The sequence below is a fragment of the Chelonia mydas genome, chromosome 4, assembly GCF_015237465.2.
Source record: "Chelonia mydas isolate rCheMyd1 chromosome 4, rCheMyd1.pri.v2, whole genome shotgun sequence".
Lineage (NCBI taxonomy): Eukaryota > Metazoa > Chordata > Testudines > Cheloniidae > Chelonia > Chelonia mydas.
The window spans coordinates 38954846-38967029 of NC_057852.1; the positions used below are offsets into that span (position 1 = coordinate 38954846).

General features: G+C 38.7%; 1 long non-coding RNA gene across 2 annotated transcripts in view; it reads left to right on the top strand.

Moving 5' to 3' along the window:
* Window positions 1–12184, top strand: part of LOC122465589 — a 71852-nt gene that overhangs the window by 15162 nt on the left and 44506 nt on the right. For both annotated transcript variants that reach the window (XR_006290532.1, XR_006290533.1), the window contains exons 2-3: window positions 6600–6705; window positions 7047–7123. This is a non-coding gene — a long non-coding RNA (uncharacterized LOC122465589). The remainder of the gene's footprint in view (window positions 1–6599; window positions 6706–7046; window positions 7124–12184) is intronic.

The following is a 12184-nucleotide window of genomic DNA, read 5'->3' on the forward strand; positions in this document are numbered from 1 at the left end:
TTTGCAATGTTCTCAGTGATTCCAAACATCCAAAGCTTGATGAACTTAAACCTTTGGAGTGGGAGTGCTGATGGGGATGCCCAGGGACTCTTAGCATATGCTTTTTGTAAAGAGAATTACCTTGGGCTTTTCTCAGAATTCATATTAATGAACAAAGTTATTTTATTCTTTATTCTTTAACATGTATATCCTCCAACGTGGACATCTAGTGGATTTGCTGTATTTTTCTATAATAAGACTTAACAATATAGTGGACATGTGAAGAACAGGCTAGGATAGGCAGGTATGACGGAGCCTTGTTCATGTCCTTAGCAATTTCTGATGGTGGAAGGAAGGACTGAGATTCCAATTATATAGTAACTTACCTATTTGCACTTTGAAATGAGACCAATAACTTTTTTTTTCCCTTCCATATATGCATGTGACCCTCAGATAACAATTAGATTTTTTTGTATACAAACTCTAAACAGAGATGCATAGACTGGGCCATAGTCTCATTTGCACGAAAGGTCCTGTATACAGTTCCGGTGCAGAAAGGGGGCCTTTAATTATATTTACAATCACTTTAATGCCCTTTTACACTTCCCAAACCAGCTTACTATGGTTCAAGTTGTGGGAGAAGCTTTCAAAAGTTCTTGTAAGATTAAAGATGGAGAGAAGATTTCATAGAATCATAGGACTGAAAGGGACTTTGAGAGGTCTTCTAATCTAGTCCCTTGCACTCAAGGCAGGACTACATATTAACTAGACCATCCCTGACAACCTGCTCTTAAAAATCTCCAATGACAGAGATTCCACAACCTCCCTAGGCAATTTAATCCAGTACATAACCATACTGACAGGAAGTTTTTCCTAATGTCCTACCTAAACTGCCTTGCTGCAATTTAAGCCCATTGCTTCTTATCCTATCCTATAGGTCCTATACTGTGGCTTTTGATTTTAATTTAAAAATAATTGGCTTCAGTTTCTGTGAATGTTCTAGTGAATAGTTTTACTGGAGGGAGTTTTCATAGAAACAGCAAATATTAAGCAAATATTGGAGAATATTCACAGTGAACTTGAAAGTCATAGTGCTTGTTTGCACTGGAGAACCCCATACCAAGGAGTTCTCATGCAGTCAGGGAGTAGACATATACCATGTAATCTACCAAATACGTCCAGTCAAAATATTAGTGTGAAAGTATTTATGGAAATACAGACCTTTATTAAAAACTTGTAAAATTTTGTATCTCAAATGGATTTCATCTTGACGGCCTTAAAATATTGTTTTCTTTATCAAGATGAAGTTTCTGGAAGATAAGTTGTTTGTCTTATAGCCCAGTTCCAAAATAGAAGAATTACTGCAAATTGTCTTTTTTTTTTTTTTTTTTTTTTTTTTTTTTTGCAAGAAGAATAATGCCATGAGTCATAAATTCCTATTCATTTTTAATGTTGCAGATGGATTAATGTTGCATAACTGATTATGGAAAAAGAACCCTAGCAATTAGCTAATTTCATATTTTTGAATTGAACTTTCTGTAAAGTGGTGACAAAATGTCATCTCAAGACTCTTTCACCTAGATCAGACCATGCTAGCTTCTGCAAAAGTGGTCTCACGTGTCCAGAATTTTGATACTTTGGGGGAGTCACAGACTTAATCTCTGAGGTATACAAAACTTTTCCAGATTAAGACTAACTCAGAATGACCTAATTTAAACCTGATTGGACCAGGTTGCATGGTTCTAAGGTAGGCATCATATTTGATTTGTTCCAAGCCCTTGAAGGAAGACTCCACAAGTCAGAGTAAGTGACATTTGCAAGCTATAAGAATCTAGGGTAAGGGTAAGAGGTCTAGCCTTTTGAGTCAACAACCCACAAAAGGGAAGAATAACTATTTTTATCTCATGTTTATATAGGGTGGGTGTCATAAATATAAAGGGAAGGGTAACCACCTTTAAATCCCTCCTGGCCAGAAGCAAAACCCTTTCACCTGTAAAGGGTTAAGAAGCTAGGATAACCTCGCTGGCACCTGACCAAAATGACCAATGAGGAGACAAGATACTTTCAAAGCTGGGGGAGGGGGGACGACAAAGGGTCTGTCTGTGTGATGCTTTTGCCAGGAACAGATCAGGAATGCAGACTCAGAACTCCTGTAAAAAGTTCGTAAGTAATCTAGCTAGAAATGCGTTAGATTTCCTTTTGTTTAATGGCTGGTAAAATAGGCTGTGCTGAATGGAATGTATATTCCTGTTTTTGTGTCTTTTTGTAACTTAAGGTTTTGCCTAGAGGGATTCTCTATGTTTTGAATCTGATTACCTAACTGTAAGGTATTTACCATCCTGATTTTACAGAGGTGATTCTTTTACCTTTTCTTTAATTAAAATTCTTCTTTGAAGAACCTGATTGCTTTTTCATTGTTCTTAAGATCCAAGGGTTTGGGTCTGTGTTCACCTGTACAAATTGGTGAGGATTTTTATCAAGCCTTCCCCAGGAAAGGGGGTGTAGGGCTTGGGAGGATATTTTGGGGGGAAGACATCTCCAAGTGAGCTCTTTCCCTGTTCTTTGTTTAACATGCTTGGTGGTGGCCGCATAGGGTTCAAGGAAAAGGCACAGTTTGTACCTTGGGGAAGTTTTAACCTAAACTGGTAAGAATAAGCTTAGGGGGTCTTTCATGCAGGTCCCCACATCTGTACCCTAGAGTTCAGCGTGGGGAAGGAACCTTGACAGTGGGTGATCTCCCAGTCTATTTATCTTTTTTTTTTATCATGTGCAAGTGAGAGTCTAGCTGTGTGCCAATTTGTGTGTGTGTGTAAGCATTTCCATAAAGACCAGGTGAGTAAGGGGCCTGACGGAAAAGTTCCCCAGGTAACCAGCCCTAAATATTTTTTCCTAAAATTACGCAGAGTGTGATAAGTGTTCTGTGTTTAAAAGACTTGAGGTTGTCACCTGTAACTTCTGGTAAATAAGAGTTGTCAGACTACTTTTTATCAAGAGAGTTCTGCAAAAGTCTGAACGATAATTGCTATGGACTGGGGGGAGGAGGGGAAGAAGTGGGAAGGGATGGAGGATGAAGAAGAAAGAGTTACCCACCACATAAGAATGGAAATCTAGGGTTCTGAGGTTGTGGTTTAGACACTTAAAAGATTTAACCGTTCAAAATATAGATTTGATTAACTGGGAGAAATATTTAGTTGGGATTTATGGCAAATGGACAATCACTTCACTTCCTTAAAATCCTCTTTTTAGAATTTTTGAAGATTGGCTATTTTTAGTATATTTAACTCTAATCCAATATTGAGAGTACTTTGTTGATTTGATAGCTGTATTGGTTTACCTGAGGTTAAATATTTTTAATAGCAGCTTAGCTTTGGTGATATGTTGTCTTGATTTTATTGTTAAGTAGTTTTAATCAAATTTTATAAAAAGACAGTAATACTTCTTAAAATAGCAATGTGGCTTGCAAGCCAGTCCACCTAAAGCCTGATGAGCTCCTCCTAACTAGTCTTTGGTTCTCACATTAACCACTACAGAATTGTTCATGTGACCAATACAGACACCAAATTAGAATTAGACACCAAAACTATTCCATGGAAATCTTCTTAAAAAGAACAAATTAAAGACTCATAAAATGATCATAGACCAATCATGAGCTGAATTTATTTGTTTGGCTTGGTGAAACAGAGAAAAAGAATATGTATCAGATGTACAATAATGGAGGACTGAAGAAGATTCCCTCTTATCACATACTAAGGAAATACTGCACTCTGTGAAGCGCACAGAGGGTTTAGGACAGACAAACTAACTTTGGTAAGAGAGAACCTGAATCTAAGCCAAAGCCTGAAATTCAAACTGAACTTTGAGGTATCCATGTGAAGTTCATGAAGGTGTGATAATTTGTTTTTCTTAAAATGTCTGAGACTTTCACCAGCTATGATGGTACTTGGTGTTTTGGACAAAATACGAGGAGAGGGAAACCATTGTATTTCTCAAAATAGGAAGGATGATGGAGCACTCAGGCTTAGACTGCTGTACAAATTCTCTATGAAGTTATGAAGGCATAGCTATGCTGACTAGAAGGGCGGGGAGAGAAATCATTCCCCCAGCCAATATAACTATGCCGGCAACATCCCCAGCATGGATGCAGCTATGCTGACAGAAGAATGCTTCCATCAGTTTAGAAAATGTTGCTTAGGGAGGTGGTTTAGCTGTGCTGACAGAAAGAGTTAGGGGGCTTTACTGGCATAGGTATTCTACTAAAGGTTCTGTAGCGTAGACAAGCCCTTATTTCAGTTTTCTACTGCATTTGTTCTACAGCCTTGCCTTTCTTGGAAAGAGACGGGAAGTGGTTCTCTAGGTGATGCAGACATCAGCATGGAATCACATTTAATTGCCACAAGGATGTTTAAGCAGTGTAAGATAATTGGGGATATTTAAAGGCTTTTCTGTAACTTTTCAGGTTTTTCATATTTTAAATATTTTAAATGCTGAAGTACTTACAGCAGCATACCTATTGGCAAGGTTTTGCATACTAGAAACATTCCATCCTAATTATCTTCTGGATGAAAAATTTTAACTCTTCTGAAAGTTAAAAGGGAAGTGATGAGAACATTAAGGTGCTTGTTAAGCCTGAAGAGGAAGGGAAAACAAAAAACAGTGGCAGCACTATAAGGAGAACTCAAGGATGCTATTGAGCTGCCAGTCTGACTTACCACCTGAGATACTTTCTATTGCACTCACATTATAAAACATGAATGGTTTGGGGGTAATGTGAAATGTTGGGTTGAAGGAATCTTGACACAGATCAAGAGAACAAGAAAACATTTAAGAATCTAGTAAAAGAAATGAACTTTGTGTTTACAAGCAAATAAAAATTGAGCTTTTTCCTAACTCTCGTGCTGGAGTGAAACTATATGTGCAACTGTTTGGACTATCTTCACTATCTTAGCTGGGTTTATCCTTCCAACATTTGTTTTTTCCGCACTGTTTTTGCAACTTAGGAAACAGGACCTGACCTGTCAGTCATGAGAAACTAGCTTTGTTCTGCTCACTAAGATAAGAAGCTGTAAAAATATTAATATTTAGAGTAAGAGTTCCAGAAATAATTTTTCAACTGTTTTACAAACATTATCGGTTTTGTTACTGCATTTCAGATGTGGCTGGCAGAAGTTCTATCCTCAACCTAGCAGACATGTTGCATTGTGTATTCTAGTCTATTTTGAAAACAATAGGCAGTGCATCCTCTCCTTCCTTGTCTAATTAGAGGAATCCCTAATACATTCTGTGAGTACTGCAGTGTCTGACCAAGTTCACTTGCAGTTGTTGATCATCCATCCTTCATTTGGTAGTACATTCGATCATCTTTCCATCATGTGAATTGTGACCTAGTGTAATAGCATGGGATACTGCCTAGTGTCTTCAGTTTTATAGTCCTAGTTCTTTTTCCTCCACTGAACTGTAATGCTACTGACAACATTTCCTTAATTGCTCAGTGTGTGTGTGTGTGTGTGTGTGTGTAAAATAAAAGTCAGCATTGGCACAGTTATACACAGTTCAAAATAAAAACATGCCCTGCTATGCTTCCTTTCCAAAACTCACATTGAAATAAATGGGAATCTTGAAGAAAATCAATGGCAAGCTATAGCTCTGAAGTGTGTAGTGCAGATCAACCAGGAACTGTGTATAGTACTAATCTGAGTAATCTTCCCATGCCAATTAAAGCTCACTCTTCCCTGCTATTAGCCAGTGAGAATTAAACAGCACTTCTATATCATTAGAATTGTCACGGGGCCAAACACTGGTCTCACTTTACCCATTATAGTCATTTATAATAAATCACTCTGTTTTTGTATATTTCTGGTATTTTTTCATGTGAATTTTAAAGAATAACTATAACGGAACTGTTGTAGTGGAATATGACATAAGAAACAGCTCTATGTAATTGTTGTAAAGGAGAGGCTTGAGCCTTCTGAGACTCCACAGGTAGTTATTGTGGTGGTAGCGGTCATCAGTGCTCTGTGGGTCTGATTTTCTGCCCACTGTCTTCAGTATTGCAAGGTCTGGGCATGAAAGGACATTGCAAAAGAAAAGATTGGAACCATTTCAGCACTTTTTCCATTAACCCCCTAATCCATTAACTTTTCTAAAATGGGACAGTATGTAACCATGGTCTGTGATGTTCTATACTTCCGTCAGATCCAGAAGCATATGTGGATGTCCTTCTTCATGTATGGACAAGAGAAGTTCATACATCAATGCCACTTTCACTGTTTCTGTTCCATTAACTGGCTGAAACCAGAATGGAGATGTTCAGAATATTCATGGTGAATAAGTGTATTCGGAGATGGTCTTTCACCAAGCTAGTTTCTTTCCCTCTTTAAGAACAATGGGGAAAAGAGAATTAACCAATTGGTGAAAGGTAGCTTGTGAGGTCTGTTGGGTCAAGAAATAGTTTCTTGAAAATTGGTCAGACTGTTATGTGCTGTTGCATACTTAAGGGTGAAGGGTAAGTTTCCTTGGTCAAAGATGAAGCTGACCATCAGTCAGCAGGCATATGTTTCACTAGCCATAAAGAGTATGAATCTGAATCATGGATGGTGATTTGGATTTCTTTGTTTCTCAAGATTCTTGCTATGTGAAAGGGTTTTGTTCAGTGAAGAGGCGTTGTAATACTCATCCATGCTGCATACTGGCAAAGACATCACAGATGTGGGTGATTTTCTCCAGGAAGTAAGTTGATAGTTTCCTTACTTTGAGAAGACCTGAGTCTGGGGTAGTGTGGAGGCAGCTGTACAGTTTGATTTAAATGATTGTCATTCAAGAGAAAAAGCATCTCTTGACCTCTACCACAGTTGAGGTGAAGGGTTGTTGGGAAAGCTTGTGTTGGAGTTCATATGCCCCGACCACATTTTCTTTCAGTGTCGTTCAAGTCTCCTTCACCTGGTGCAGACGAGAGGACCATTAAACCTGTGGGTAAGGGGAGGGACGGATACACTTAAGTGCCAATATGCTGTTTTAGTGTTGCATCATCTCTTCACTTGCTTATGTTTTTTCATCGCATGTGCCCTGAGGATAAAACCCTTGTGGTAGAGCTTTCTTCCTGCTTTGAGTACCAGAGTGAGGATCTGATTGTTTCCCAAGTTCAAAAGTAAGTACCAAAGTTTACTGTTTCATTTTTAATGTGTGAGCGTGTAAGATTCAAGTATTTTCAAATACCAGATAGAAGACCATTGTTGAGCCTCACCATTTTCTAGATTCACTTACAGCAGGGAAATGTTTTATTTTTAAACATGAATATATTTCACATGACTTTTTATAAGTGGCAGAGAAAAAAATAAAATGAGAGAAACATGGAAATTGCCAAACAGGATCAGATCGTGGTCTGCCTAGTCCAGTATACTATGTCCAACAATGGCCAGCACCAGATGCTTTTAAAGGAAGCCTATGATGTTGGCCTAGAGGGAAGTCTCTTCTTGATTCCAGAAACATGAGATTTTATATCCCTTTTAAAACTTTTTGAGTAGCTGTTATAGAACTCTGGATATTCTTTTCATCCATATAAAAGTCCAGTCCCTCTTTGAATCTTTCTGATTTCTTGGGAGAGGTGCACTGGGTAATCCAAAACTAAAAGCTCAAGGTGGTTAAGAGCTATGACAAGCATTAGAGTGCCATAAAAATGGCTGTGAGAGTTAGAGGCCATTGAATGCTCTGATATTTTTTCCAATGTATCACAATTACAAGAACATCTGTTCTGAGTAATGTTGTGCTGATCCACTGTGAAAGTTGAGTTTTCAGTGGTTCTTGATGTTTCTCATTTCTCCCTCATGGAGGGGTGATGGAATGGCTGGAACTTGGGCTATGCTGTAAAGCACAGACAGACAACTATTTTCAAGACTTTGGAAAATGCTTTTTTTTAAAAGCTGCCTGGAGTTAGGCACATCCGTGTGACTTCAAATATCAGTGTGAATTTCTCTGCAGCTCTGTATTTCTATATCACCAATTGAAAAGGTGGCAAATGTGTGTTACAGTTGTTAACAAAACAATTGTGAAGGAGCAAGCAGACTGAATTCATTGTAAAGGAAGGGAGACATACTGAAAAATACAAAAGGGAATAGGGTTCAAGAACAATTCTAACTCTGATCATCTCTCATTGTTCGGCCAACAGCACCGCCAGCAAATCACAGGTGTGTAGTACAAGCCTGATTAACCCAAGTCTATTTTAACTGAAGCTTGGTTACTTTCTCCAAGATTGCACTGTACAAATGTTGAGCTCTATTTCTCTGCGTGTGGAGGTCAATGAAGAGCAAGGAGGCCAGTCACCTTCAAAGGTTGAGCTCAGGATTACTGAAGTCTGGAGCACTGTGAAGAGTGTGCCATCTGGCTTGGCAGACTGGTTGGCTATAAAGATGCCACACTCCAATTAACATATGAAGAATTGAAAATGTTGGTGTAAAGGGATTTGATGATGGTTCATTGCCCATCATAAATCCATCCTCCATTTATGCTGGTGCACCTGTTACATATTAGAGAATTATTTTTTAAAAACAGCTTCAGAAATATGGAAGCAGGGGAAGGTCTGTGCTAAAGCTTTGTTAAACTGAGGTTTTGCAGTGATTGTGAAATATTTTGTTAGTTTATAACACACACAGGTTTTCCCTCTAATTCAAGAGCTGAGTTGAAGGTTCAGACAAACTCAATGTTACAGCTCATTCAGGTGAAACTATCAAATTTGACCCAATTTTGTGTTGAAACTTTGGAAGCTGAATGTCATTATTTTAATTCAAAATCATAAATCAGGCCCAGTTTTCTCCAACTTGAAGATGCCGGCATGCTTCACAGTAGTAACGTACATACTATACATACAACCACACCAATGCAGTTGTAAGATCAGAACCGAAAGGTACTAATAGGCACAGTCCAATAAATACAAGTAGCAGCCAGTGAGGTGAATGTTAATACAGTTAGAGTTTGACATTCTCTGCAAAGCAAGGGATCTTGGTGACCAGAGAGGGATTACACACATGCTTGAAGTTAAACATGATGTCTTTAAGTGCTTTACAGAATCAGGACCAGAATGCTCAGTACTGTGTCACGCAGACTCCCTTTTTCTAATATCCAAACACCACTCCACTGGTCCATTAGCCATAAGAATGGCAACACTGGGTCAGACCAGCGGTCCATCTAGCCCAGTACTCTGTTTTCCAACAGTGGTTGGTGCCAGATGCTTCAGAGCGAGTGAACAGAACAAGGCAATTTTTAGTGTGATCCATCCCTGGTCGTCTAGTCCCAGCTTCTGGCAGTCAGAAGTTTAAGGGACACTCAGAGCATGCTGTTGCATCCCTGACCAACTTGGCTAATAGCCATTGATGAACTTGTCCTCCATTAACTTTTCTTATTCTTTTTTCAACCCAGTTATACTTTTGGCCTTTACAGCATCCCCTGGCAATGAGTTCCACAGTCATCGTGCAAAGAAATACTTCCTTATGTTTGTTTAAAACCTGATGTCTATTAATTTTCATTGGGTGATCCAGATCATTTATGAATATGTTGAACATCACTGGTCCCAGATCCTTGAGGATCCTGCTGTTTACCTCTCCCCACTATGAAAACTGACCATTTATTCCTACCCTTTGCTTCCTATCTTTTAACCAGTTACTGATCCATGAGAGTGTCTTCCCTCTAATCCTGTGAGTGCTTGGTTTAGCGAGGGGCTTTGTCAAAGGCTTTCTGAAAGTCCAGGTACACTATATCCACTGGATCACCCTACTCCACGTTTGTTGATCCCCTCAGAAAATTCTAATTGATGAGTCATGATTTCCCTTTACAAAAGCTGTGTTGACTCTTCCCCAACAAATCATAACCATCTATGCATCTGATAGTTCTTTACTATAGTTAGACTTATCAGCCTGTAATTGCCAGGATCACCTCTGGAGCCTTTTTACATGATGTTACATTAGCTACCCTCCAGTCATCTGGTACAGAGGCTTATTTAAGCAATAGGTTACATTCCACAGTTAGTAGTTCTGCAATTTCATATTTGAGTTTCTTCAGAAACACCATCTAGTCCTGATGACTTATTACTGTTTAATTCATCAATTTGTTCCAAAACCTCCTGTACTGACACTTGTCTGAAACAGTTGCTCGGATTTCTCACCTAAAGATAATGAATGGTTCAGTTGTGGGAATCTCCCTCTCATGCTTTGCAGTAACGACCAATGCAAAGAATTCATTTAGCTTCTCCACAATGGCCTTGTCTTCCTTGAGTGTTCTTTTAGCACCTCCATTATCCAATGGCCCCATAGATTTTTTTTGGGAGGCTTCCTGCTCCTGATCTTTTAAAAAAAAAAAAAAAAAAAAAAAAAAATTGCAGTTAGTTTTTGGCTTTTGCTAATTGCTCTTCAGATTCTTTTTTGGCCTGCCTAATTATACTTTACACTTTAGCCAGAGTATGTTCCTTTCTGTTAGTCTATGCCTAAAAGACCTTTAAACAGAAAAATGAAAAAGGAGCATGAAAAAGATGGTGAGGTTTGCTAGCCAAATTTAAGGTGTATAGCATGCTGCAGAAGACAGATATTCCGTGAATAGTTTTAGAAGCCTCTGTCTTTAGTAATTCTAGTCAGAATCCATAATATGACCTAATTTGCTAGTATAACCTGAAAAATCTAGTCACTTATTTTCATGACCTACTGTTTGTTTTACTTTAAATTGATGCCAAACACCCTAAAATGATTAATACTAATTTTCTTTGATTCATTTGGGGACAAATTGTTAAATCACAGAGACTATTAGCACATGCTAAAGTTGTGAATGTTTTGTCTTTATTTCCAATATTAACAATTTTTCTCTAAATTGCATGTTATAACACTGCCACAGCAAATACATATGTCGCAACTGGAAATAAGGCACAATATATGTATCTTTTTTTTAAAAAAGATGAGAAGTCTAAACCAATATGAAGCATAAATTTCAGGTCAGGAATATTACAGCATCAGCTTCACCCCTTTAAACCTCCTGATTTGTTCTAATACTTTGCTGAGCTATATAACTTAAAGCATGAATTAGCCAAAGTGTTAATTTAAATATCTTTCAGTGATGTCTCGCCCATGGAGGGACTGCTATCTCAGTTGGAGAGCACTGTATTTTACTATAGGGGGCTGAGTCTTGTATGCCAGATTGGGTCTCAGAATATTCAGATTCCATTAGAAATAGATGTGAGTAAATAATGGATTTTTCGGCTCACTGGCAATTCCAAAAAAAAAATGGGGCGGGGGGGGGGGAGAGTGTAGTCTGGGGTCCAAGCAAAACCTGGTGGGGTGTTTTTTTTGGGGGTGGGAAGTGAAGTTTGGCAAGTAAAAAGAGTCAGATTTTTTTTGAGTTAAAAAAACATTTACTCTAGTTTAAACCAGCAACTGACCCATGCTCCATGCTGCAGAGGAACGTGAAACCTCTGCAAGGTCTCTGCCAATCTGACCTGGGAAAAATTATTTCCTTACACAAAATACGGTGATCACTTAGACCCCGAGTATGTCAGCAAGACCCACCAACCAGACAACTGGGAAAGAATTTTCTGTAGTAACTCAGAGCCCTCCCCATCTAGTGCCCCATCTCCTGCTGTTGGGGATATTCTCTAATAGCAGGTGCAGATTGCCTACAATGGTATGTAGCCATCTCATCATACCATCCCCTCCATAAACTTATCATTTTCAGACTTTAAACAAATTAGGTTTTTTGCCCCCACTGCTCCCGTTGAAAGGGAGTTCCAGAACTTCACTCCTCTGATGGTCAGCAATCTTCATCTAATTTCAAGCATAAATTACTGGTGGCCAGTTTTATATCCATTTGTTCTTGTGTCAACACTGGCGGTTAATTTAAATAACTCCTCTCCCTCCCTCTGGTGTATTTATAGAGAGCAATCATATCTCCCCTCAGCCTTCGTTTTGTTAGGCTAAACAAGGCAAGATCTTTGAGTCTCCTCTCGTAAGATAGGTTTTCCATTCCTCTGATCACCCTAAGCCCTTCTCTGCACCTGTTCCAGTTTGAATTAATCTTTCTTAAACATGGAGACCAGAATTGGACACAGTATTCCAAATGTGTTCTCACAAGTGTCTTGTATAATGGCAATAGCACTTCCCTCTCTTTACTGGAAATATTTTGCCTTATGCATCGCAAGATTGCATTCCTTTTTAATGGCTGCATGACAGTGGCAGCT